General features: G+C 38.1%; 1 protein-coding gene across 5 annotated transcripts in view; it reads left to right on the top strand.

Annotated features, from left to right (window-relative positions):
• Positions 1-1,331: 1,331 nt before the first annotated feature.
• The window catches only part of tanc2b (tetratricopeptide repeat, ankyrin repeat and coiled-coil containing 2b), a 156,932-nt gene continuing 131,251 nt past the window's right edge, over positions 1,332-27,012 (top strand). For all 5 annotated transcript variants that reach the window (XM_049465184.1, XM_049465187.1, XM_049465183.1 and 2 more), the window contains exon 1: positions 1,332-1,497. The gene's annotated coding sequence lies outside the window, so the exon portion shown is untranslated. The remainder of the gene's footprint in view (positions 1,498-27,012) is intronic.

Genomic DNA, 27,012 nt, shown 5'->3' with positions numbered 1-27,012 from the left:
CTTGAATGTGTTTATGACCATCAGTTGTGTTGTGAAGAGGTAAAGTTGGTATACAGTGAATAGCCCTATTGAACATTGAGCTTTATCTACTGATTATTATTATTATTCTTCATTTATTTATTTATTTTTTCTTTTTCTGGGCGTGTTTTTTTTTTTGAGGGGGCTGTATTACAATGTTTTCTTTTGAATTGATTACATTACATTACATTACATTACATTTGGCAGACGCTTTTGTTCAAAGCGACTTACAATAGTGGAGTACAGAAATAATAGAAGGTAAAACAACTTTATATAGGGCCTAAAGGAGGTCAAAGGGGAATAATGGGATAGAGGAGTGAAGGAGGCCAAGAAGGAAATGAGGTTAGAAGTAGTTAGTGTGTTAGAGGTGTTAGGAGAGTAAGTGCTCTTTGAAGAGCTCTGTCTTCAGGAGTTTCTTAAAGATCGCGAGAGATTCTTCTGATCTGGTAGTGGAAGGTAGTTTGTTCCACCATTGGGGAACTCTGTATGAGAACAGTCTGGATTGCTTTGTGTGAATGTTTGGCAAAGCGAGGCGATGTTCATTGGAGGAGCGCAGCGGCCGGGAGGTGGCGTAAGCCTTCAGGAGTGAGTGCAGGTAGGAAGGAGCTGTTCTGTCAACACCTTGTAGGCGATTGTAAGAGCTTTGAATTTGATACGAGCAGCAACTGGTAGCCAATGGAGCCCAATGAGTTGCGGGGTGACGTGCCCATTTTGGCTGCGGGGTGACGTGCCGACGTGCTGCTGCATTCTGAATCATTTGAAGTGGTTTTACTACACAGGCCAGGAGGCCAGTTAGTACGGCATTGCAGTAGTCGAGGCGTGAGATGACTACTGCTTGTACCAGGAGTTGGGTGGCCTGTTGCGTCAGAAACGGTCGATTAAAAAATACATATGTGACAAAATAAAATATTTAAAAAACAGCACCCCAGATTAGAGCCACTTAAATTCTTCATATATCGTATTTTGGGTGGTTTAACCATTTTAAGTTTCTACATGATTCCTTATGTGTTCCTTTATATTCTGGATGACTTTAGTATTTATTTACAATGTACATGTACAATGTATTTTTTATCAATTAAAAAATGGATTAAAAAGGTGTATCCAAACTTTTGACTTGTACTACATATTTTTCAACACATATTTTTATCTCTAGCAGGTGGACTCCCTACTGTAATCCCCCAGTAATACAGTAGCAGAGATGAAACCCACCACAGACCCCCTGTGGGAGTTGTGTGAATGGGTCTGTGATTGACATCGACCTTATACCTCCTCCAACAAGTAGCTCCGCCGCTGGCCCCGCCCACCCTCATGAATTATTCATGACATTACAGTTGACCGAGGCTGAGAAGTGTCTGCGGCGGCGTCTCCGCGCTATATTACACTTTATTAACCTGAATGAAGCCGGTTTGGGACTGGTTTTCACACGACAGCGCCTTGTAGAAGCTCCGGGAGGGGTGGAATATTAGTCACGGATGAAGGGTGAGTCTGACGTTTGGTTTGTCTCATAAAACGTGAGGTTTAACGTTGGGTTAGCGAAGACACGCGTTAATAAAACCGGTGCGGAAATGATTTCTTAACTAGAAATGGACGGTTCTTGTGTTAATGTTGATTTAAGAGGGTAAACAGGATGTTTAGAAGATGAATAAAACGATAAAGAAAAGATACAGTGAAGTTAGCTTCTGTTTTGGCTGTTTTTCGCTAGCGTCTTTTTTCGAATTGTCTGTTCCACCTTAAATGGTGCAGCAGTTCCATTCTGGCGCCTCGGGCGCCAGAATGGAACTGCTGCACCATTTAAGGTGGAACGGACAATTCGAAAACCCAAGCCAAGTTCAGCTTTTTTAAACGTGTAGGATTTGTATTTATCATAGAAAACGTGAAATATAAGCTAATTAACGCGTATACAACATTAATTCACCGTCAGAGTCCATTAAATCATGTTTTGTATACCTTAAATCTCCACTATGTACCTTTTAAGCTTGCTGTTCTTCATCACTGCATGGTCTGTCTCCACACTGCATCTCCTCCAATGATGTCTAATAATACTAAAACTGGTTTATCACTGATGGGAAAACAGCAAGTGGATAGATCCTTATTCATCTTTAATTTGAGAAGATGCTTGATAAATTGAGACAGCTTAGATACTAGAAGGACTACAAGACGGGTGCAAAAATGGAAATGCTGCCTCAAGCCAACTTCTCCAGCTTCTCTGAACATGTAGGATTAGTCATTTTTATGGAAAACGTTAAATATATAAAAAAAACTTTATTTTGTAGTCCATTTAAGCCTGTGTTTTTATCACTGATTTTAAACACCATGTTTATCTTCAGTTAGAGAAGATGCTTGATATAGATGGAGACAGAATAGATCCTAGAAGGACTACAAGACAGGTGCCAAGCTGTGGTGCAAAATGGGACGGCTGCCCCAAGCCAACTTCTCCAGCTTTTGTAAACATGTAAAATTAGTCATTTTCATGGAAAACTTTAAATATGAGCTAATTAACGCGTATAAGTCAGTATTTCACCTTTGTAGCTTAATTAAAGCCTGTGTTGTACACCTTAAATCTCCATTGTGTACCTTTTGAGCTTGCTGTTCAACACTGCATGGTACTGGGCTGATGGGCTGCTGCGCACCTTGGCTACTGCTACCATGTTGAACACCATGTTCATCTTCAGTTTGAGAAGATGCGTGATATAGATGCAGACAGCTTAGATCCTAGAAGGACTACAAGACAGGTGTCAAGCTGTGGTGCAAAATGGGACTGCTGCCCCAAGCCAACTTCTACAACGTCTGTAAACATGTAGGATTAGTATTTTTTTTAGAAAACGTTATTGAGCTTGCTGTTTTTCATCACTGCATCTCCTCCAATAATGTCTAATGATACTCAGTTGGTTTGTTGCTAAGCTCCTTGGCTATTGCGCTAAAGCAGTTTACCACTGATGAAAAACAGCAGGAAGATAGATCTTGTCTTAGAGCTACACCTAACTGAAGCTGTCCACATCTTCACCATGTTATGAAGACACCATGTTCATCTTCAGTCTAAGAAGATTAGCTTAGATTCTAGAAGGACTACAAGACGGGTGCCAAGCTGAGGCACCAGAATAGAACTGCTGCACTATTTAAGGTGGAATGGACAATTTGAAAAACCCAAGCCAACTTCTCCAGCTTCTCTGAATGTGTAGGATTAGTAATTTTCATGGTTAAATATAAACGAATTAACTCATGTACGAGCTTGTTGTTTATTACTGTATGTTCTCCAAATTGCATCTCCTCCAATAATGTCTAAGGATACTCAGCTGGTGGGCTACTGGGCTTCTTAGTTACTGCACTGAAACTGTTTTACCATTGATGAAAAACAGCAGGTAACTAGATAGGTATGACTGGGCTAAAATGACTAGGATTATAAGCAATCACTCTCATCAGAGACTCTTTCAGAGCTCCTGTCTTACAGCTACACCCCCATAAAAGTGATGTACATCTTCACCATGTTGAACACCATGTTTATCTTGAGTTTTAAAAGATGCAAGAGACCCGTTTTCAGTTTTCTCTGCCTTTTTAAGACTAAATTTACAAGACTATTTGCTTGCTGTCATTTAATACATATTTTTTTAAATGGAAGCATAGTTAAATATGGAGTAGTTCAGGGTCATATGCTTAGTTCAGAGAGTCTGAATTGCCTTTTTTCCCTCGCTTTAGGAGTGTTAATAAAACACCGGCAGTGTGACTGAGTGTGACTGACAATGACTGAGTTCACTGTTTTGACTGTTGTAAATGTTTTGGCCTACATCTGCAAAAATGACTGGAAAATTTAAATATATATATTTTTTTGTGGAACAAAAATAGTAGGGGGTCCTAAAGCAAAATAGTCCCCAAAACTTGTTTTTTAGATTAATCACTAATTTAACATCATCACATTTGCATAATTTCTTATTACTCAGATAATTGTGTTGTATTCATGGTGACTAACACTTAGTTCCATTCAAATAAAAAACTTTTTTGTCATGTTCGTGTAACACAGATGTACAGGGGAGTGGAAATCTTGGGTGCTACATCCCTCACTGTGGCAGAAACACAATAAATATTGATAATAATAATCCGCTATATATACATTTGTACTGTTTAAAATAGTAATTGATAAACTTTAAATATTAGGTATGCAATGGTAATTTATCGAAGAGTTTGGTAAATACACCCAGATACACCTGATGACACTGTAAAAAGCGACTCGTCAGCAAAGGCACAGTGTAAGTGACCAAACATTTCACAGATCACATCAGATTTACTCAATTTGAGCAGATTTAAAGTTTAAATGCCCAACAGCTTTTATTTCTGTTTCTGTTCTTAGATACAAGCCCACAGCTCAGAAACAACACATCCACAGTCTAGAATACCAATATAAATATAGATACCACATAAAATAGACAGATAAACTATTTTTTTTATGTTTTGGACTACTATCAAATATTATTTCGATAAATACAATTTATAATATCTGTGTACTGCTTTATAGTGGAGGGACTTATTAAATATAATGAAACCAAACTGTTGCCAAAAATTGTGATAAAAACCAAACGGGCATACTGTACTGTTGCCTCCCTAGTGAGTATACACATTTTTACATTGCTGTTTACATGCTAGCAATTGTAAGCCCAATATGCGAAAGGGTGAGTCGGTGAAAGAATCTTGGTGGGTGTTGTGGAGTGCCTTGTAGAAACTTTAAGCACCTGACTTATGTTTGTCCAAATTCATGACCACTGTAAATAATTCAGAAAAAAGACGGAAAATGTCTAAACCTACTCAGAATGTGTTTCTCTCAAATGCTGACTTAAACAGAGAATTCCTAACAGTTGGTGGAATTCCCCTTTAACAATGGATTCATCCGTGAAAATGAAAGAAGCTGTGTAGATCTGTGAAGTGAGATAATGTAAATGTGTGACGTTTAAAAGCTTGTTTCTTTTGAAGATAAAAGAGGATTAAGAGGATTGTCCTTAAATCTGTCTTCCTCTTATTCATATGGACTTATTCTCTCTCCCTTGTACGTGTATGTGGCATACCTTCTCGTAGCGAAAGCCCTCTCTGTATCTCGACCTTGTTTTAAGCTTTATCTCTTGCTGTAAGAGAGGCCGGGTCCAGTTTCCATGCTCGCTGCCAGACGTCCTTCTGTCAGGCAAACAGGAACAGCATGGGAACTGGTGCGTGGTGATAACACACACGAATGAGACTGACCAGTTTCTAATTGGGATGTTTTGATTTGGTTAATGAAAGAGGTGTGTTTGTGCAGTGGTAGTAGTGAGTATAATGTGCACATAATGAAATGATATTGGGCCAAGTCTGCAGCCCTGAGGAACACCTAGTTTTCAAACTTACTTAGGATAATTGTGTGTTAACAGAAACTGATCAAATTGTCAAGTGCAGTAGAAACATCTGCTTGCAAAGCAGTGACAATGTTTAGTAGGCAAGCTAGGGCACTTGTTTGACAGCTCTTTGGCTTGGGCTTTTTTACAGGGTTTTTACTGGCACCCACCATCAGGCCATGCTAGAATTATCTGGACTTAATAATGGCCATGTGCACATTTACAATGTGCACATGGCCAGCCACACTCACAAGATAACACCTCACAGTGTACACAGGTGTGGGCTTTTCTGAGGCAACACCTCATGATCCATTTACATACTTCCATCCCATGGTATTTTGCATGTCAGTGTAGTGAGAATGATTTGCACATAATGAAATGAGATGATGCTTAACATGGAGCTCTGAGGAATTCCAATTTCTGAATGTGCTTCAGGTAATTAAAGGCCAAAATAGAAAATGAATGTGGAGCATGCTTGATGGTCGGTGTGATGATTATATACATTTTTTGACCATTTTAGGCTAAATGCAAAAAATAGGAAATTTGATGCAGGATGCAAATATGAAGTTTTCACTCATTTATCCAGTTTTACACAATCGTAATTTCAGGGAAGATAAAAAAAAAAAAAGAATGTCTTTATTTTCAGATTTTTCCATTTTTGCACTTTGCAAGTTGGATTATACCCTCAGATCACCTTTTTATTTTTCTTAAAATTCTGTTTGTGAAAAGCCAAAACAAAGAACTAGATAATTGAAAAGTTGGATAAAAACACATTTCTTCCTGACTATACTTTTTTTTTTCTTTTCTGAATTTAGCTTGATACTGTCAGAAAATTTAATTGCTAAACGTTACACTGACCCTTGATGTTGTGCAAATACAGTGCTGTACCGACACACTGAGTTTTCTTTGAGCACCATCATAGTTATTATCAGTGTTTTTTGAGACCTATGTTTTTCAAAATAACATGTATTTTTCTAATAATCACTGCAGTGTTTTCTTGAGCACAGTTTTGGTTTAGTTTCGACCTCTTCGTGTTTGTCAGGCAGCCGCTGCAGTTCTGAGAGATGCGTGGTTCCCATCTCTCGCTGTTTTATTTTTGCTGCTGGTGCATCATATTTTGGTCCTCTCCCTCCCTCCACCTCCTGCTACCGCCGACTAAATATAATCAGAGGAGAAAATGGTCGGAAAAGCGCCAGAAGTGGAGGCAGAGGTGGGCTGTCTCGTGGGCCGCTGGCCGAGTCATTTCTCTCGGCGTTGATAGAAATGGGACTCGCTTCTAAAACAGCCAATCAGGTGCTTCAGCCAGGGGTCTGTTAGACCTTGAATATGCACAGCTGGGGTGTATGAAAGTCGGTGTGTGAATGCACATTAATGTGTTTCTGGATTGCTTTTGTGTTTCACTTTCAGAAAAAAAGATTGAGAGAGAGAGAGAGAGAGCGAGAGATCTGTTTGTGTGTATATAAAGAATAAATTGCATTGGCGGTTTTTCTCTTTTTTATGCTCTGGTTTCAACTGAACGCTTGCCTCAATAATTAGCCGTCCTCGAAAAATAAACCTTTGCTGTAGGCAGGAGTTCTGAGAGACGCAGGAATTGACAGCACGTTCCTGTATCTGCCTCCTACTTGCGAGATAAAAGAGCAACCTGGTATAAATGTCTGTGCTGGCCTGTTGATGTTGGCTAATTGCTTTGTTCGATGAATTGACTCTGATGTGAGTTCTCTTAATGAGGAGCAATAATGGCTGCGCTCTCTGTGCATTCCCTCGCTCAGACGCTGATCCCTCCCCAGGGGGAATGAGCAGAATGCTCAATTCTGATGAACGTGCGTCTGATGGACGTGGAGAGAGATGGACAGAAAATAAAGCAATATTGATATGCTGAGCATCAGATGATCCAGCATTTTTATTTTGACTACAATGTAAAAGATTAAAGCGTGAGTTTTAATTGAAGCACTTCCTTTTAATTTCTTAATTACTCAGTTAAGATGATGTGAATTTAAGTCAATCAGAGCAGGTTTGTTGTAAAACAACAAGTAAAAGAAAGTTATTACATCAAATAGGGGTGTGTCGAGATCTCGTACATCTCTATATCTGCTGACTTTAACATGTTCTGTTAATTGTGTGCTCCACTCTGCTCATATTCCCACCCACACATTCCCCCCTTCATGATTTAAACTGCAGCGCAACGCAAAATTTATTGTAATTTGTTGGGGTTATGATTTTGATATATTGGGGTTACAGGGGTTACAAATGTGATATATAGGGATTATGATGGGTTTATGGAGTTAGATTTTGATTCATTGGGGTTACAGGGTGGTAACAAATTGTGATATATTGGGATAACGGGTTTACGATTGTGATGTTTTGGGGTTATCGGGGTTATGATTTTGATTTATTTGGGTCATGGGGGTTGTGATTGTGATATATTGGGGTTACAGGGTTTGTAATTGTGATATATTGGGGTTACGATTTTGATATATTAGAGTTGCGATCATGGTTTATTGGGGTTATGGGGGTTACGATTGTGGTTTATTAGGGTTACAGTTGTGATATATTGGGGTTACGGGGCTTATGATTGTGATTTATTAGGGTTATGGGGTTATTATTGTGATGTATTGGGGTTATGGGGCTTATGATTGTGAGTTATTGGGGTTATGGGGTTATGATTGTGATGTATTGGGGTTACGGGGCTTATGATTGTGATTTATTGGGGTTATGGGGTTATGATTGTGATCTTTTGTAGTTACAGGAAAAGTTGACTGACTTATTATCCAGTCTGAACAAGGATTGAACACTTCTATCCAGTGGGCGGGGTTTAAACAACACAAAATTAACCACTGTCTGACACCAGTTTTAACAGCTTTGAATAATGATTTAAAATCATTAGTGTTTTTTTTTGTTTGTTTTGTTTTAATTGATAACGTTTTGTCAAACAAAGTACTTTCGAAATCATACCGGAAAATGTTTAGTTCGATGTCTGAAACGTCTGAAATGCAGTGATCTGATGATGTGTATAACAGTTCTCTGTCCTGTATGGTATTAACCAGTATTAACCAGTACAGCTGAGCAGATGCGTTTAGATAGGATCAGTAAGCATGGCGATATTGTAGATATTGTGGGTTGGGTTCATGTGTGGAAACGCTGGTGTCTTGCTCTGGTTTGTGTGAAACTGACAGTAAATGGGGAGCTGTTGCCACGGTGACTGTTAACTTTAGTGTCTGAGGCTGCATGATGCAGCAGTTATCTTAAGTGCTGCACAGACACCAGAATATGACAGTGGCATCTTTTAAGGCGGAACGGAGAAATAAGGACCCTTATGCTGAGCTTCTTTCTGACCCTGGTTCACCTGAGAGCGTTGGTCCTCCATTTCCCCTGCTGTACGAGAGACTAGACTAAGGTTAATTTGTGCATTTTGTCATGAAGCCTCATGTCTGAAATCTAATGCTGCATAAATTGCAAACTGTGTAGTATAGTAAATAGTATAGCTGTTTTTTTTTATACAAGCATAATATGTACCCACAGCCCCACAATCAACCAGAGCAGCTCAACAGCTACAGTTTTAATGTTATTTGATGCTTGCTGTTTTGCTGTTGATGCTTGCTGTTTTCCAGATTTGGCCATTTTTGGCTCATTTTAATCTTTGTTGTTTTTGGCGCATTTGTTGGGTTTTACCCATTCCGTGGCAGATTCCATTTTTGGCCTTTTCCAGTTTTGGCTGATTCTAGTATTTGTTTTGGCAGATTTCTGATTATGTCCAATTCTGTTCTTGACTGTTTTCCAATCTTAGCTATTTCAGATTGTTTAATCTTTGAGCTCTGTATGCTGTAATCATGGCTTTTTACATCTTTTTTTTGTTTTGGGCGTTTAGGCATATTTCTGTATGAACATGATATCTGTCTGCAGCCAAAATAATGTGTACACATAAAATTAATGTCTACATAAGAAAAATTAAACATTAAAATATTTTTAGAAAAAAAAAAGTATTTTTGCATCTTAACACCTTGAACTGATTCATAATAGGACTGGACCTAATTCATGTTTTGGGGCCATGTTCCATGTTTTTGATCACTGATTGTCTTTCTGCTCAATTGACCGATTGCTGATACCGATCTTGGGCGGGGCTGAATGCCACATTAATATCACATACAGTGGGTACGGAATGTATACAGACCCCTTTAAATTTTAATTCTGTATTTCACTGCAGCCATTTGCTAAAATCAACAAAAAAGTTAATTCCTCACAAACTCATTATTGTACACTCAGCACCCCATCTTGACAAAAAAAAAGGGGCAAAAATATGCAAAAATTGCAAAAATATGAAAAAAAAAAATCCCAAAAAACTAAAATATCACATGGCCATAAGAGACGTAAGAATAATAAGCAGGCAAGACTTCAACTCTTGCTGCCAAAGTTTGTTTTCACTATCTCCTTTTTTTTTTTTTCTCCTGAATTAGTCTTTTTTCACTTATTTTATTCTCGGAAAGTTTCTTCTCTCTTCATACCTCCCCCTGTGAGAGGGGCCTTTCTCTCTAATCTGAACAGACCTGATTGGCTGAGAAAAGTCTTTGGTGGTGTGTACATATTCTTTTAAATGAATAGCTGAAATGTGTTCCTCTAAAATAATAAAACATACTAGTCTTTTGTGTGTAATAGGTGTGGATAAGGTGTTTGTGTGCTTTGGTACATGGACACCAACAATATTTAAATCAATCAGTCAATAATATCGTCCCCCTGGTGTTGTCCAATCGTTTGCTTCTCACCGCTACCTGAGGAACACTGCTTAGCCCAATTAGCTCTCTCTCCTGCCCCGCCCCTAAACCCATACATCACCTAGTGCTCCTGCGAAACAGGAGCTGAGGATGGAGTCCACTAAAATCTGGGGGTTTAGTGCCCCTTTAAGTATAACATTTTGTATAAATGTACACTGGTGTCTCAGTGTGGTTTGTGTGAAATGAAGTAATTAACGTATTACTTACCGCTGTGCTCAGGCCTCTAGTACAGATAATAGTCAAAGTCCTTGGCTCAGATTTGTATATTATCTGTTGTAGTTAAGTCTTTCTTTATAAGCGATGATTGGATTTACCCTGCCTTTGACCACCTTCAGACTGACTGACCCCACTGTACAAACAAACCGTCTGTTCTCTGCCTGGACTGCAGAACAGACCCTTATCAGCTGCATTGTCGGAGAGGGAAGTGCTGTCCTGATACCATCCCGGGTTTGCAGGCGAGGCTGACGAGCTCATTCTGACCTCAATTACATCACCCTATCTCCGGCTCCTTATCACTGTTTTGAATTGACTGCCCTGTTGAACTCTTTTCACTTTGTGATAAGCAATTTACGGCTGCAGTCCATAAAAGTGTGTGTTTGGACGGTAGGAGGAAGAGGAACATGTTCAGAAGGAGAGAGAGGTGTTTGGTGTATACGAGTACGGAAGGTGTGTGTTTTAGGGAAAAGCATTTACACTGTGATTTCCAGCAGAGTGGAGATAAGTGGTTGTATCCAATAAGCCTCCATCTCCCAAGCCCTCATCCTGTACACTGTCGGTCGGTTAGCCAGTTAGCAAGCTGCCTGTGTTGCTGTGTTGCAGCTGCTAATCAGCAGGGGAAATGCTGTGTTTGTGTTTATAGGATTCTGTGTGAGTATATAAGTAGATTTAATGAAATGAGATTGGTGTCAGCATGGAGCCCTGAGGGACACCTAGTTTCCTAAACTTAATTCTAAAGATCAGTACATTCTAATATATAGTACATTCAAGCATCTAATCAGATATAGAGTAGTGGCACCCTTCAGATTATTTATGTCATTTACTTTGACATTGATTTATCACAGAAAACATTAAAGTGGCCAATTTCCGATGTCATATATAATACAAAAAAATACTAGTTTTAACTGTTTATGATTTTGGCTAATAACAGTTTTTTCTTATCTTATGCAGCTTATGCTTTTTCTTAAGCTTATGCTTTTTAGATCTTGGTTTATTTCAGATTTTTGCCAATTGTTTCAGTCTTGGCCATTTTCAACTATGGTAGTTTCCAGTCTTGACTGATTTAGAACTTGGCGTGTTTGCAGCATTTTGTTTTTTTTACTATCTTGTTCAGTGTAATATTAGCTCATTTTGGCTGAATTCTGAATATGACCGATTCTGATTTTGGAAAGTCCTGATATTGGTTGTTTTCTATCTTGGACATAATCTAACTTGGCTGATTACAGTTTTGTAATCTTGCCCATTTCTAATCTTTTCTGTCTCGATTGTCCATCCTAAACATTGTCTTGTAAATGAATTCACAGCTCGGTATGCTGCAGACAGGACTTTTTTATTTGCATTCAGAGTTGGAATTGGTCCGTTTTTCCTCCTGACTGATCACTGAAGCAGTGAGCAGAGGCGGCTCACGGAGGGATTAATATGGGCCAGTCTCCGACACAGCTTCCCCCCAAGACTGTCAGCAGCTCTCCCTAACCTTCGACCCTCTGCTGTGCTGTTTACCACGACCTTGGCTGTGGCAAAGTTGGCCAGCTGCTCCTGACAACACTCAGAATGAAGTAATATTTCATCTACAGGGTTTATTTCCACACTGAAGTGCTGCTTTAAAACTGGAACATCACCTGCTGGATGTAATGCAGTAGTTCCAGGGCAGCTGAGCACATGTTGGGTAAATATACAGAGAAGTGTTTCAGGAGTGCAGGAGTTTAGGTGATGCTGGAATGCTTTATGCATTTTGCTTCTTTTGGAACTAATTAATAATAATAATAATAATAATGATAAAAATAATTCTACCTATGTACTATCCTTCACAGAGTCACATGTTTACGAACATTATTGAAAATAATAAGTGTATCCCCTGTTGCCAGGGTGATTCTAGAATCAGTTTTAGGGGTGCTGGGCGTACATTTTTTTTTTTTTTTTTTTTTTTTTTATATCGAACGTTTTTCCACATTAGTGGTGGGAACACTATCTGATACATACAGCACTAGTCTAACACACTGGCTTTAATATAAACACACAAGACTGCTGTATTTTCGATGTTATATTTGTGTTTAATGATTAGCTTTTTAACATTTTACCATTTTTTAGCTTATTAGAGACAAACTTCTGTTTAAACAAGCAACCAAATCGCAACTTTCACTTTTTGGGATGTGAGGACACGTTTTAAGAGTAGTTGAGCCCTCTAAAAAAAGAATTTGCTACGCCCATGACTGATTCTTTCTGCACACAATTGTCTACGCAAATGTCTATGATTTCCCATAATATTTGCCAGTTTCTCCTCAAAGTGTTAGTGGTGAATCTAATATTTTTGTAAATAAGGGGCTATCAAGGGGCCAAAATATTTATAGAGGGGACAAAAAGTCACACAGTGTTCAAACCACAGTAAAATCTATGGAGTTAATTTTGTGCCAAAAGTTCTACATAAAAAATAAAATAAGCAATAAATATTTTAAGAATCAAAAGGAAAAAGTCTCAAATTACAGATTTTTAAATTAAATATATACTTTTAAATATACTTGTTTTTACTTTAGTTATTTAAAAATATTGGCAGTTTTCTGATTTTGACAGTCTTTGCTTTCATTTTTTTTTGTTTTTATAGATTTTGCTGCTAAAGGCTTTTGCTTGTGCAATCTTTAGTTTGCTACTGCTTTTTTTGTCTGTATGTATAAAATCTGCAATTTTTATTGCATATTTTATATTTTTGTGTAAAACCTTCACAAAAAAAATCTCCTTCCCATGTTTACTGTGAAGGTGAATGCATGTTGTTCATTTTTTTAAACCTTTTTAAATTTTCACAAAATACTATCAGTTTAAGCATCTCTCCTACATAAGCTTTAATCACACTGGATTCATTCATATTTGGCTTATTAGCACCACTGAAAAGTTAATCAAAGCTAATTGCTCTTGGCTCTGCTAATGCTACATGTTTCAAGCAGATTAGAAAAATAAAGTTCAACATGAGAAAATACAAAACAACTTTTATATTTTGCTTCATTTTAGTTCTAGGGATGCACTGAATATTTGGCAACCAAAAATATCTTTCAGCAGTGGCAGCACTTCACTGGATTTCCAGACACGAAACGGAGCCAGACAGACTTCAGAGTTATCTTACGGGCTGGGAGTCTGGGACTGGTTCATAGACTGTACGGTCCAGCTGCTGTGTCTGTTAGCATCAGCCCAGTCGAGGTTGGCATCAACTGGAGTGGGTTTAGTCCCAGTATATGTTCATGAACAATATCCTAGTGCTGGGCAGTATACCACCTCCATACCATAAGGAACTGCAGCTCCTGCTGCAGTTCCTTATTGAATGAGAGTTTTTATCTGAGTAAAATAGAAAAACAACAGAAAACAGCAATTGGTCACTCAGAAAAATGACAAAGGGAATTAGGCAATCGATCTACAGCTCTGAGAAAAGTACATCTCGTCCCCTAGCCGAGCCCAGAATTGGTGCTGGGTATAGAATCATTTATTTAGCACAAGAGATAAAACTCCATAAACTCTGGATACGAGGTGCAAAAAAGCTTGAAGAGCAGTAACTATTGTAAATATATTAATACGGTAGCTTGAAGGATAATATTAATCGACTGTGAATTAAATGTAGTTGTTAACTAGAGAAAATAAGGAAATGTGGCTGCTTTTAATACTGTAATGCCTCTAATGGTTTCAAGAACAATGTACTTGCCTTACTTGTGAAATATTTATTTGAATACTTACTTTTTGAGTATTTTAGGTCTATTTAGTTAGTGTTTATGGAACTATATAGTAAAATATTAAATAAATATATATATTTATATATTCAGTTTTGTAATGGAAGCATGTTGAAGTTGTTGGCGTATTTCTGTTTGAGGTCTATTGTTTACATTCGTCATTATATCGTGTTAAAGCCTTAATTTAAAGCCTTAATGTTTTCTATTATTTGTACTTCTATCAGTACAGCAAGTCACAAACCTATATAAAATACAGTGATATACTGTGAAACTGTCAGAATCTTAAACAAATATTCTGTTATATACATTTCTGCTCATACTGCAAAGCACCATCACATCTCTAGTTTGTTCTGGTTGTTTCTTTGATGGAATCCATTTCTGCAGCACCTGGTTTCAGTTCACCCTGGTGTAAACTGCCCTTACATTCTGTTATTGATCGCTCGGGCGGGGGTAAGTGAAAGTGCATCTTGTTTCTTCAGGCCTGTGGTCAGAGCAGTGTGTGTGTGTGTGAGGGGGTTGGGGGGGGAAGGGGGGTGGTAGTGCTGAATGGTTTTATGGTGGACGTGTGTGTAGCATGAGGGGATATCTGTGTCCATATCTCAGCTTACTGTATTCCACCTATGCCATGTGTGAACATATGGAGTACACACGCCAGTCTAAAAATACCTTCACCCATGCCCCCTAACACACACATGCACACACACACACACACACACACACACACACACTCACATACTGTAGCGTCTGTCCCTTATTCTATAGCTAACCCAGTATTAAAGAGATCACAATAGTCACAATAGTCTGTTTAATATTACAACAGGTTTGTCAAGATTGTTTATTTTAAAGGAGAACTCTGGTGTAAAAATGACTTTTGGTGTAGTAAAACATGATAGAGTACTAACTTAGGGTGTGCGATATGGCCCTAAAATAATATCACGATATTTCATGGTATTTTTGCGATAACGATACTCTTGACGATATGACAAACTGATACAATTTTTTTTTTAAGAATACACTACTGCACAATACTAATAATGCACTCCATATATCTCCATATATCCAGTACTGCAATAAAATAAATAATACTGGACAGATATAATCTGTCTCTAGTAGATATATAATGGGAAATGAGAACAGTGTGAATTTTTCTTTTGCTAAAAACAGTTAAAAAAAAAAAAGTAGTACCCCGATGTGATAATTAGAGGTAGGATGATATGGTACGATATTTCAGGGTTTAATATCATTCACGATATTCAAAAATCTTGGCTGTATTTAAAGATATCCTGTAAAATGTTTAATTATTTGGGGAGTACAATGATCGTGACACAGTGGCGAGTATACACGTATAGTTAATTGCTTTTTAAGTATTTTACTTTTCAATATTGATAATTAATCTTCACTACCAATTAGGCCTGTCACAATAATTACATTATCGACTTATCGAACAATAAATGGACACTGCTTCAATAATATTTGATCATCGTGATATAGTCTATTATCTTTATTTGAATGGTTTTGACATATATAACAGAAAACAGTATTTTAGTCCAGTCATGCTGTAAAAAAAAAAAAAAAAATCATCAAAATCTGCAACTTCATACACACAGTGTGGACTGCACTAGGTAAAGAAAACTAAACTTTGTTGTATTTAAAAGGGTATAAATGCTTTGCTATGCTAAACTATTATCATTAAGTCAGTGACATTTAAATTTAAATTGTATAAAAATTCTAATAATATCGTTTATCACAATAATTTCTGAGATGATATATCGTCCACAACAAAATGCTATCGTGATAGGCCTACTACCAATTCTTTTAATTCTGTTTTCTGGCAGTTCATGATCTCTTTACTTTATGGTGATGTTTGTTCAGTAATAACACATTACCTGTTTAATTTAATTATGGATGCGTGTAGAATCTGTTTTCTCAGGCTTGCTGGTTATTATCCTCTTTGAGATTTCTGTGAAATGCTGTAATGCCCTTTTCAGGGATTCTGTTTGCAGGGGGTTATATTTTAGAAGCTTTGATGTTAGGCAGAGTGTTCGCGTGTGTGTTCACGTGTGTGTGTGTGTGTGTGTGTGTGTGTGTGTGTCGGGGTAGTGTAATCTCCCGTGGTTCCCCCCAGGCCAAAGTATTCCCCTAAATAAGAAGAAAACAGCCAGCAAGCCAGTCTTATTCTTTTTTTATTAGATCAGGGTGATATTAAAATTTGCCTCAATAATGTGACTACTACATGTTTAAAACCTTGTTCCGACATTCCTCTGTTTAAAATCAATTTATGCTCATGATTTAGTTTAGAATGAGACAGCCTAGCTAATACAGAGCTGTAACTTCTCCAGCAGCCGTGCTGTTCCTTCCCTTGTTATAGTGAACCTGATAAGCAGCAGAACATGTAATTTCATAACTTGCCTGGGGATGTTTGGTGTGAACGAACTGCACACTGGTCTGCACTGGTGTGAATGTTGTGATTAGTGTTGTAGTTTAGCATGAGGACTTTATCTTCTCCTAGATGCCTGAGGTCCTATAATACAGTATTAGCAATCAAGCTAGCTGTCAGGGTTTTACTTTACCTTAAGGGCTAGTATTGCACAGGCGTATGTTTAAGATAACAGAAGGCCTGGTCTGGATAATTTGAAATAAGCACTGGTTGGTTATGTTGCTATAGCTTTCTGTATCTGTGGCTATTTTTGCAGAAGTGACACAAATCTGATTTTTTCCAGAAGGCTTTTTAGATTTGACTCCCGTAGGTGGTTCTACAAGGTCTAGGTTCAGCAACAGTATGTGCTGAAAGAATGAGGTCAGCTGACTACCTGAATATACTGAATATAGACCAGGTTATTCCATCAATTTCAAGATAATGCCAGGATTCATGGGGCTGGAATTGTGAAAGAGTTCAGGGTTCAGGGAGCATGAGATCATCATTTTCACACATGGATTGAGAGAGAGTTCACCACAGAGTCCAGATCTTAACCTCATTGAGAATCTTTGGGATGTGCTGGATGGAGAAGAGCTGCTTTGTGCAGTGGTCAGACTCTACCATCATCAATGCTGCTGCAAGATCTTGGTGAAAAATGAATCCAGCAACACTGGATTGAAATAAATCTTGTGACACTGCAGAAGCTTATTGAAACAATTCCACAGTAAATGCATGCAGCAATCAAAGATAAAGGTGTGCCATATTATTAAAGTCCAATATTAGAGTGTGTGACCTTTTACATTATATTGATACTATTGTTATTGTGGGCAAAGTATTGTGAGATGCCCTGGGATTTACACCCTTACTGAATATGTATCTGATTCGTTTGCATGACTTGTTTGTTTGTGATGCCCAAGACTTGGAAGCTGATGGGATATAGATCACAAGGGCTGTTGAGGGAACCTTAATTTATTCAGCTGTCTTCAAAAGACTCTTTTATGATCTCAGACAGTATGAAATGCAGCAAACTGGAAAAGGTTGCTTTTTTAGTGCCTTTAAAGGAGAACTCTGGTGTAAAATGTACTTTTGGTGTAGTAAAACATAAAAAATACTTACCTAGGCGGAGTCTATGTATGTATATGTCTGTCATTATCAGTACAATAATGGCGGAGCACGGAGCTAAAGCTAGCGGTATAGGATGGATGTAAACAGTGGTTTTTAATAAGCTTCTTGTGCAACTTTAAGTTAATAATGCCTTGTTTTAAATATCAGGGCTCTCTGGATTCTAGCAAGGAGGTGTGTAGCTACTTTGAGCTGGATAACGGTGTAAAATGATTTATCGAGGCAAATAATGCCCCATGTCACCCAGTCTGAAGGGTGTTTGGGCAAACTGTTGAAATTTCTGGATCTCTGAATGCTGTGGGAGAACGGAGGTGTGCTATTCATCAAAGATAAGTGCTTTTTATCATGTTTTACTATAACAAAGTCCATTTTACACCAGAGTTCTTCTTTAATCACACTAGAAAGTGCAGGTGTGAAAATACCCGAGGACCTTCTATGAGCAGCTACCAGTAAAAAAAAAATTTAAAAGGTCTTGAGCAGGATTATTAAGAGCACAGATAAGCTATTGCTGGTACTCTGATGTGTTTTCCTAACATGTCACTTGTGGAGGACTTTTATTTTGGTTATTTTTTGTGTTGACGTTGGAGGATAAAAGGGGGACTGCAGAGTCAGACAAAACAACCCCCTTAGTGGAGAGGTCAGGGTCACTCCCTGTCTCTGCTGGACCCAACAGCGGAAGCTTAGAGGATGTGACCATGCTGCGACTAATGAGCTCCTAATTGATCTCCTGTCGAGTCCCACAAGAATCTCCAAGAGACAGTAAAGAGAGAGCGAGAGAGAGCGAGAGAGTGAGAGCAGACTGAATGGTCTCATATAAACCTGAGCTTATGAAGGTTTCTCTAACTTTGCATAAATCATTTGATTATTCCTCCTCTGGAGTTTGCTGAACACTCTACATGGATTATTAATTTCCATCACCTTGACTCTGCAAAATAGCCCCGACCTTCTACAGGCTATCCGCACAGTGTTCTGTTTAATTCACAGATTTGAATGAATTCCCTGCCTATTGAAGTGTAAAGGCCACAAAGTGCTTTAAAATGTTTCCACCTCTTTTATTCATTTCTTTTTTTACAGGCCTTTTTTTCTTCTGCCTGGAGGTAGTTCTTTGATTTCCTCACTGTTAATAATTTTCCAGTTTGGTTCTTATTCAGTCGATAGATGCCATTTAAATGAAAAGCTCTGCTGATAATTTAAGTGATTATTCAATGATTAGGCCCATCAGGGTCCTATGATTTTAGATATAATAATGAAAATGCATAAAACACTTAGTTTAACTGAATTTATTCTTTTAGCGTTTCTTGAAAGAAAACAGGGCATGTCAAAATATAAAATAATATAAACAGATTATGTCAAAATATAAAAGAGACCTCAGTCTGGTTCCAAACAAAAGTCTAATCAGCTGTTCAGGTGCAGTTTAACTTGATTAATTACCCAGATTACCTACAAAACTGATCAATCGCTGTTTCTGCTGCTGCTCCATGCCGAGCTGTTTTCACGCTAAATGTGTGCCCATGTTGGTCTGGAACACAGAAGCTTCTTGCTATATTGGCCTTCTTGCTCCTGCACCAGATAACTCTGACCAATCAGAAGAGACCTTGTGCTCACATGGTTTATTGGTGCGCGTTTTGGTGCTTTTTTAGGTTTTTGCCTGTGTGAAAACAAACCAAACCAAAGGAGAAAACACTACAAGTAAACAAACTCCTCAGCTGACTAACTGCAGGTGTGAAAAACAAACAAATCTGAACACCACTGTCACAATATACATCACCAACTTATCGTACAATATATTTGCACAAACTTAAATTTAGACCTGGTTGTGTGTCTGAGCTTAGATTGGGCCCAAAAAAATTCAGCCCGACCTGGCCCGAGTCCGGGCACATTCTACCTGAGCCTGAGCCTCACCGACCCGCCTAATAAACTGTCATTATGAGCCCAAGCCCGATTTAAACCCCACATTTTTTTAAAATAAGTACAGCATTAAAACTGTCATTTTTCTCCTTACTTCAGAAAGCTCCATATTGTTGGCCAAGCTACAGACAGTGCTGCAAGTTAAGTGTGTAATGCAGACAAGCGGAGAAGCTTGTGCAGTTATGATGTGATTATAACATTCTAACTTGTGCAACCTTTATAAAAACACTGTTTGACTTGTTACTTTGCTATATTGTGATTATCACTCCGTTACTTTATAAAATAAAATAGTATTATTAAAAAAACAGAGCCCGACCCAACCCGGCCCGAGGAAAGTGGTGGTGTTCACAGAGGTCAGATTGGTGACCGTCTGAGTCTAGGCCTTTGTTAGCTTCGTTAGCCTAGCATCTGTTGTTGTAAACTAAAGAAGCTCATATCAGGAACAGAACATATCTTGTCTGATAGACTGACCCTGAGACTCTATCATGTTCATTAGATTTGTTCCTGAACTGCTGATTTAAACAGAAAGAGGAGGTAGGTGTCAGTAATATCTGCTCCGGATGGGACCGGGGCTCACTCTCACTCCCCAGGCGCTGGATCTGATTCATGCATATTTGATGTGTGCACGGCTTCAGGACCAGCAGCCGCCGCTTCACTGCTCTTCAGCTCCTCTGTCAGTACACAGATCCAGCTTCACAAGAGACGAGCGTTTAAACTCCCGTACGGTTCAGATATTTAAGAATGTTTAACCATAGACAAAATGTAGTGTAGTATAAAGTATTAATATACACACACACATATATATATATATATATATATATATATATATATATATATTTTTTTTTTTTTTTTTTTTTGTTGTTTATTATTATAAGAGTTTTTTTTTTTCAACACTGATCTCCATTGTGAAATCATGCATTGTAATAGAAATTATAAAATAATATTTCAGTAAATCTGCAATATAAAAATATAGTGAATAAAATCAGAAAATCAGTATTTTCCTGAATACAAATCAAACAGCTTTTATTTTCCTTATGTTAGTCTAGTTTTTAGGTCTAGTTTCAAACCTGCAGGATTTGAGTTGATTCCTGTTACTGATCTGGAATTATTAAGTGGAGTAGGAGGAAAACAGTCAGAAAACAGGCACCTTTCACTGCACCTTTCTATCAGTTATGTTTGATATATGTGCTGTTTTAAACCACAGAATATATCCACATTTTTAAAGAGATTTTCTCCACCCATGTCTCCTAGCTGCAGGAACGTCTCCTCCAGTGGTGCAGAAGGTGTTTAGAGTGGTGTTTGTGGAGTTGACTGTTGTTAGCTTTGGGTCTGTTTGCTTGTCCAGAACGGTGTCAGAGTGTAGATGAGGGTTAAATGATGTTTCTGTGGAAGTAAACTGAGCGAGTTAGTGTTTTGTCCACCCACAGTTTTGCCATTTTCTAACTGTCTGACTCACTCCGATCAACTGATTCAGTCCAGTTCATCAGTCGCACAGCCGAGCCAGAGACAGTGACCCTGATCTGCACTACAGCATCATTTCCTTTACGTCACAGCTTACGTATACTTCAGATTATTGCTTCAAACTAACTTGACAAACCAACAGTTGGGGGATTGAGGACCATATATTTAGATTATTCCATAAACTGTGGGTGGTAATGGCTTCTGTGATGCCAAATCTTGACCCATTCCTCTGGTACCCACTATCAGGCCCTGAAAGACCTTAAAATAGGCCTTGTTTTATTAGCAGATCGTGCAGGGTCAGGTGCCACATTAATGTCACACAGATGCCAGGCAAACTTGGTATAGCTGAGCAAACACTGAAAATCTAAGCTGATTTTAAATAAACAGGAGCGAATAAACGAATTTCAAAAGAGATATGTACATTTTTTTATTTTTCTAATAATGTTTTTTTTTATTTACTTAGACTCTATTACAACAGAAATGGGTATCCCAATATCTGCCGCCTCACTGCATTAAAAGTATGTTTAAATTGGGTTAAAAAATACAAAAAAACATTTTCTATTTCATATACTTTATAAAAATACACATTAAATATACTTTCTCTGTATTTGCATAAAATGTATTTTTTAGCTGTATGCTTTAAATTAAACGTTGTGTTGATAAATACATAATAAATATAATATAGTATATATAATGGCATTAAATACTGCTTAAAGTGCATTTTAGTGTAGTTTTATTTTTTCTACTATCATTAAGTTCTATACAATATGTGTATCAATATGGAAAGTAGCACATTTACCATATACTTCAAGTGTTTTAAAAATTATGTTTAAAAACACATACTTAAATCTCATTAAGTTCGCAGTTATACGAAAAAAACTCAAAAGCACAACCTAATGCTTTTATGTTGTATTTAAATATAGCTTTACATTACAATAGAAATATACTTAAGTTGCTTTACGTTGTTCCAAAATAGTACATTTAGTATATAGTTACATCAATTAGTATTAATTTTAATGTTAAAAGTGCATACTTCCACGTTAAGTATATTTTAAAAAAATATGTACTTAAATGTACTTTTCTTTTATAAGGGATGTTTTCAAGAGTCATCTTACTGCCTAAAATAGCCTATATTTAAAAATTAAAAATGTTTTAAATTGAATAATATCAACAATAATCTAATCTGGTGTTAGATTAGCTCTGCTACTCACTGATTGGGCTGAGAAAGGGACCCTAGAGAGAGGTATTATCTGGTTAGTGGGGTTAAAACCTTTATTCTCCTTCCCCTGACTGCTGATTAGCGACTCTCGCTGCTAAATCAGAGAAATATTGGCCAATATCAATACCTAACCAATTGATCATAGACAATCTTTAATACTTGTACTTTTTTAATTTACATTGAGCATCCGCGGTATGTCCTCTAGCACTTCACTGACTGTCCCTGCAGTTAACCATTCAGCACAAGCATCACAGCTACGTCCTGAAACTCTAAACCCGAGGTGTTGGGTTTAATTTAGCATGGTCAAGCCCTTTCCCGGTTAGGTAACCTCCTCATCAGCCAGACCCCGAGTGCAGATTTGCGGGGACCCCTCTGAGATTGGGTCGAGATGTGATGAATATTCATCGCAGGCCTGAACGTGAAGCTGCGGCAGCTGGTTCCCGCCGATATGAGAGCGACGGAGTGCGGATGGAGGAGCCTTCCCAGAGAACTGGCCTGATTTCCCTGGAGGATACGGTGAGGGATAAGAGAAGTGACACGGCGCGGGATATATTCAGTTGCGTTGAAAGCGAGAGAGAGAGGAGGAAGTCGGCTCGGAGTCTCTCTGAATCTCACAGGTGCTGAAGTAATTGGCTTTCATGTGGAGCGACTGGGTTAGCTGACTGATCGTGTTAAGAAAAATGCTGCCTTTGTTTTTATTGTTATTTTTGTGTTTTCCTGTCTGGGAAAAGGATGCTCAACATCTGTTATTAGACATTTAAATAGAAATCTGCATAAATTACAGATAATTAACATCTTGTTGTGGCCAATGTTTAATAAATGAATATTTATAGAGCAGCACAGAGCACCAATATAATTCATGTAGTGTATTACAGTCTAACACAATGAGTGTGTGAATTTAATGAACATTATAGAGCATTAGACATCACTCTAACACTTCCTGTGTTGTACTCCCATCTCTTAGATTAACCGTGTGCATCATATAAACATTATAGAGCATTATGAAGTACACCTATGCTTTTTATGTTGTATTACAGTCTATTAGAATAAGCATGCTGATTCTATGAATATTAGAGAGTGTTATAGAACTTCCTCTATGCTTCCCGTAGTGTATTACAGTCTTTCCAAATGACACTGTGGACCCCAACATTAAAGAGCAGGTTTGATTAAGCAGGTGTGAAAACACCTGATAATAATGTGTTGGGTCTTGAACCGACCCAGCTATTAAGTATACTACCCCAGTTATTTGAGCTAAACTGCTGATAAGGCGCAGTTTAATCTGATATATTGGCCAGATAACGCTAATTAGCACAGCTATGAGCAAACACTGTCTCATGCTGTTTACATGCGCCATCTGTGCTGCGTTCACTGCTTGATTTTAGGCCTAGTTTTGGACACATTGGACAGTTTGAAACGACAAAAACAAAATGCGCCGTCTGTGCTGCGTTCACTGCTTGCAGCCACGTGACTCATTTTGCTATGTGTACATCTGCGCTTCACGTCCTATTAAAAACAATGTGTTTGAAAACTAGATGGCATTACATTTATATCTTAAATTATTTCAATTCCATTAGTGCCTAATGTGGTGTATTACAGATCACGTGTATCACTTTGCCTCACCTATATCAGGCCCACCTTTTGAAATAAGATATTGTAAATTTGATGAATCAAACCAATGACTGACCATAGACTAATCTAAAACCGGCATAGGCCTCTCTGCTGTAAAAAAAAAAAAAAGAAAAAAAAAAAGATAATCGAGAATCGAATTGTGAACCTAAAATCAGAAATACAATCGAATCGAAGATTTACAGAATCGTGACACTCCTAATACAGACAGTATATTACAAAGGGGCAGTTTCCCAGACTGATATTAGGCCTAGTTTTGGACACATTGGACAATTTGAAAGGACAAAAAAGCTTCCGACAAAAAATGCGCCGTCTGTGCTGCGTTCACTGCTTGCAGCCACGTGACTCAGTTTGCTATGTGTACATCTGCGCTTCACGTCCTAATAAAAACAATGTGTTTGAAAACGCACCGACAATTTTTCAGCAGCTTCACACTGCACAGATCTTCTTGCTACATCATAGAGCGCCCCATTTTCTCTCTGTAGTGTATCTTATGTTCTGTCGGAGTGAGTGTGTGAATCCTGTGAACATTATAGAGAGTCTACTATGTCCTATATGATGTATCACAGCCTGTCAGAATGATTTTTAAAATAAATTTGTATATCTCTTAAATTACTTTACCAAGACCATACTAGTTATTTTGGGTCAGTGTGTCCTTAGTAGAAGCGTGGTCTCCAGTCGTGGGCAGCACTGTGGAGACGCTGTTGAGTGAACTGCTCCTCTGTTTGTGGAGGAGATGCGTTTTGTTGAGGACAGCAGTAAAAGCCCCAGGCGTTCTATTCAGAGGAACCGTAGAGGAGATAGGGGGTTTTAGTGCCTGACAAATTGTCTCAGTGCTGTGTAGGGTTTTATGAGCCGCTTTGTTTAGTGCACTGACCTTTAGGGTTCTAGAAGACAAAGCTTCAGACCGAAAGCCTTTCAGCACGAGCGCCGACCCCTGACCTGACCAGGACTGAGCTGAGAGTCAGATTAAATTAGCTGCTAAGTGGATTAGCTGCATCTGGACGTGTGCTGAAATAAATCGTGTTTGTGTTGGTGGGCGTTTGTTTCTCTAGATATAAATGAGCTGGTTAATGTGATATTGATTAGCTGATTAATTATTGGATTAGAATTAATAGATAATTTATGTTTGTATGTGTTGAGGTAAACCATTTATTAAAGAGGTTGCTTCCTGGTTTTTGTGATGGCTGGATGTACTCTGGACAATGGACAAAGTGTAAAAACATTTATGAACATTTAGTGGAAAGCAGACAAAGTGCAAACGGCTGCTATTGGATGCTAACATGGAAAAAGGATTGTGTACAAAGACCATAGCTTAAGATTCTTTATTAAAAATTATTTTTTAACTTACAAATATATAATACAGACAGTATATCACAAAGGGGCAGTTTCCCAGACTGATAAGCCTAGTCTTGGACACATTGGACAATTTGAAAGGAGATTAAAGGAAAATATAGTCTACGACTAGGCTTAATCCCTGTCTGGAAAACTTGCCAGTTTTTTATAAACTATTTAAAAGCTTTATAAATCTAATGTGCTTGATAATGCTACATAGAAAAAAAGGTGGGACGTAAATGCCTCCCAATAGCACTAAACTAACCCTGCATTCACTCTAGAATGCGTTAAGTTACTCATGTCGCCCTGTGTTTTTATTGTTTGTGGGCGTGTCAAAGCTCAACGTGCGCGTGTGTCATGGTCCAGCTTCCGACATTCCGGCAAAAAAAAAAAAAAAGGCACAAAAAATTGTATTGCTTCAACGGCCCTAAAAATATATATATTTATTAAAATAATATGTGTGTTTGTTAACTAAATTAATATTATTAAAATGGTTAAAAATAAATAGATTTGAACAAGACATGGTGTATATATATAAATAACATTCACCATCCGAACATTTTTATTCTGTCTTGAAAAATATACATTTTACAGTGAAAATATGATATAAATAGGATGGATCGCTTGGCCACTTCTGCAGCGATGGCTTCTTTGCTAGACTCTTGGCTGTTTCTGTGATGGTAGGAACAAAATGTGAAAGGAGCCAAAAGTTCAAAGGGCTTTGTATGTGATAGGTCCAAAGAAGTGCTGTAAGCCAATCGGGTTAGAATATCGCTTCACCGCATTATATTTAATTTGTATAAAGTTGAAAAAATTTCAGCTCTGTGCCGCTTTGTCATTTGTCGCCTCTTGCATGTAGCGGCAACACATCGCACCTTGCCATAGGAAATGAATGGCCACCTGTCATGTTGTGGCTTTCCATTGTGAACACAGGGTAAGGAACCCTGAGTGTTCCGGTAACCCAGGACGCTCTTAGCCAGCGGTTTGTCCCACGTAGCTTGTTTTAACACAGCAAACAAACAGACTATATTCCAATATACTTACCTCTGAACGGGGAAAGAGCCAGCGCTGTGATTAGCAGCTAATGCTAATGCTGCTGCACCCAGCCTTAGTGCTGGAGAAACTTCACTTAAAACTCACCCTTATATTGCTGTACTTCAGCAGATGGGCTTTACTGCTTCTTGATACCTGACTGGTAGAATTTATACACAAAGCTCACCGGATTATAAGACACACTGACGATTTTTTTAAAAGTGCACCTTATAGTGCAAAAAATACTGAATGTGTGTAGAATGTTTGTAATTGTGTGTAAATGAAGGGGATGATTGCTGCTGTTTTGTTGGTATATAGGCAGTATGGAGGTGTGGTGCAGAGGCTGTAATAGAGAGAGAGAGAGAGAGTAAAAGTGTTAGAGGAGCTCCTCTCCTCTCCTCAGGTGTGCAGACAGGTAGCAGTGTTGCTGTTCCTCTGGATATGAAACAACCAGAAACAGGTGTGTTAATGGTTCTCCTAACCTCTCTGTTGTGACTCAGAGAGGTGTTTCTGAAGCGATTACTCATTTCTGCTCTATTCTGGGCTGCTGAGAAATTACATGCCTGTGATGTCACCTGGAAAAATGACTGGGTTGCCGCCGGGAGCGTGATCTTGATTCTGATTGGTTGTGCTTCATGAAGGTTTCAAAGGCGTTCAGGTTGTCCCGACTGCTGTGGAACACCTGTATGCTTTAATTTATGTATTTATCCACACTTACGGTACTTGCAGCACCTCACACTTAATTGGCTTAAACCAGGTCCAATTCAGCTACATATTATTCATATATTCTTAAAGCCACACCCACTTCCACTAACTCCTTACTATTTCTTTAAGC

Source organism: Astyanax mexicanus, chromosome 15 (genome assembly GCF_023375975.1).
Source record: "Astyanax mexicanus isolate ESR-SI-001 chromosome 15, AstMex3_surface, whole genome shotgun sequence".
In the NCBI taxonomy this organism is placed as follows: Eukaryota; Metazoa; Chordata; class Actinopteri; order Characiformes; family Acestrorhamphidae; genus Astyanax; species Astyanax mexicanus.
The sequence above is the reverse complement of the archived record's forward strand: the minus strand, read 5'-3'. Positions and strand labels throughout refer to the sequence as shown.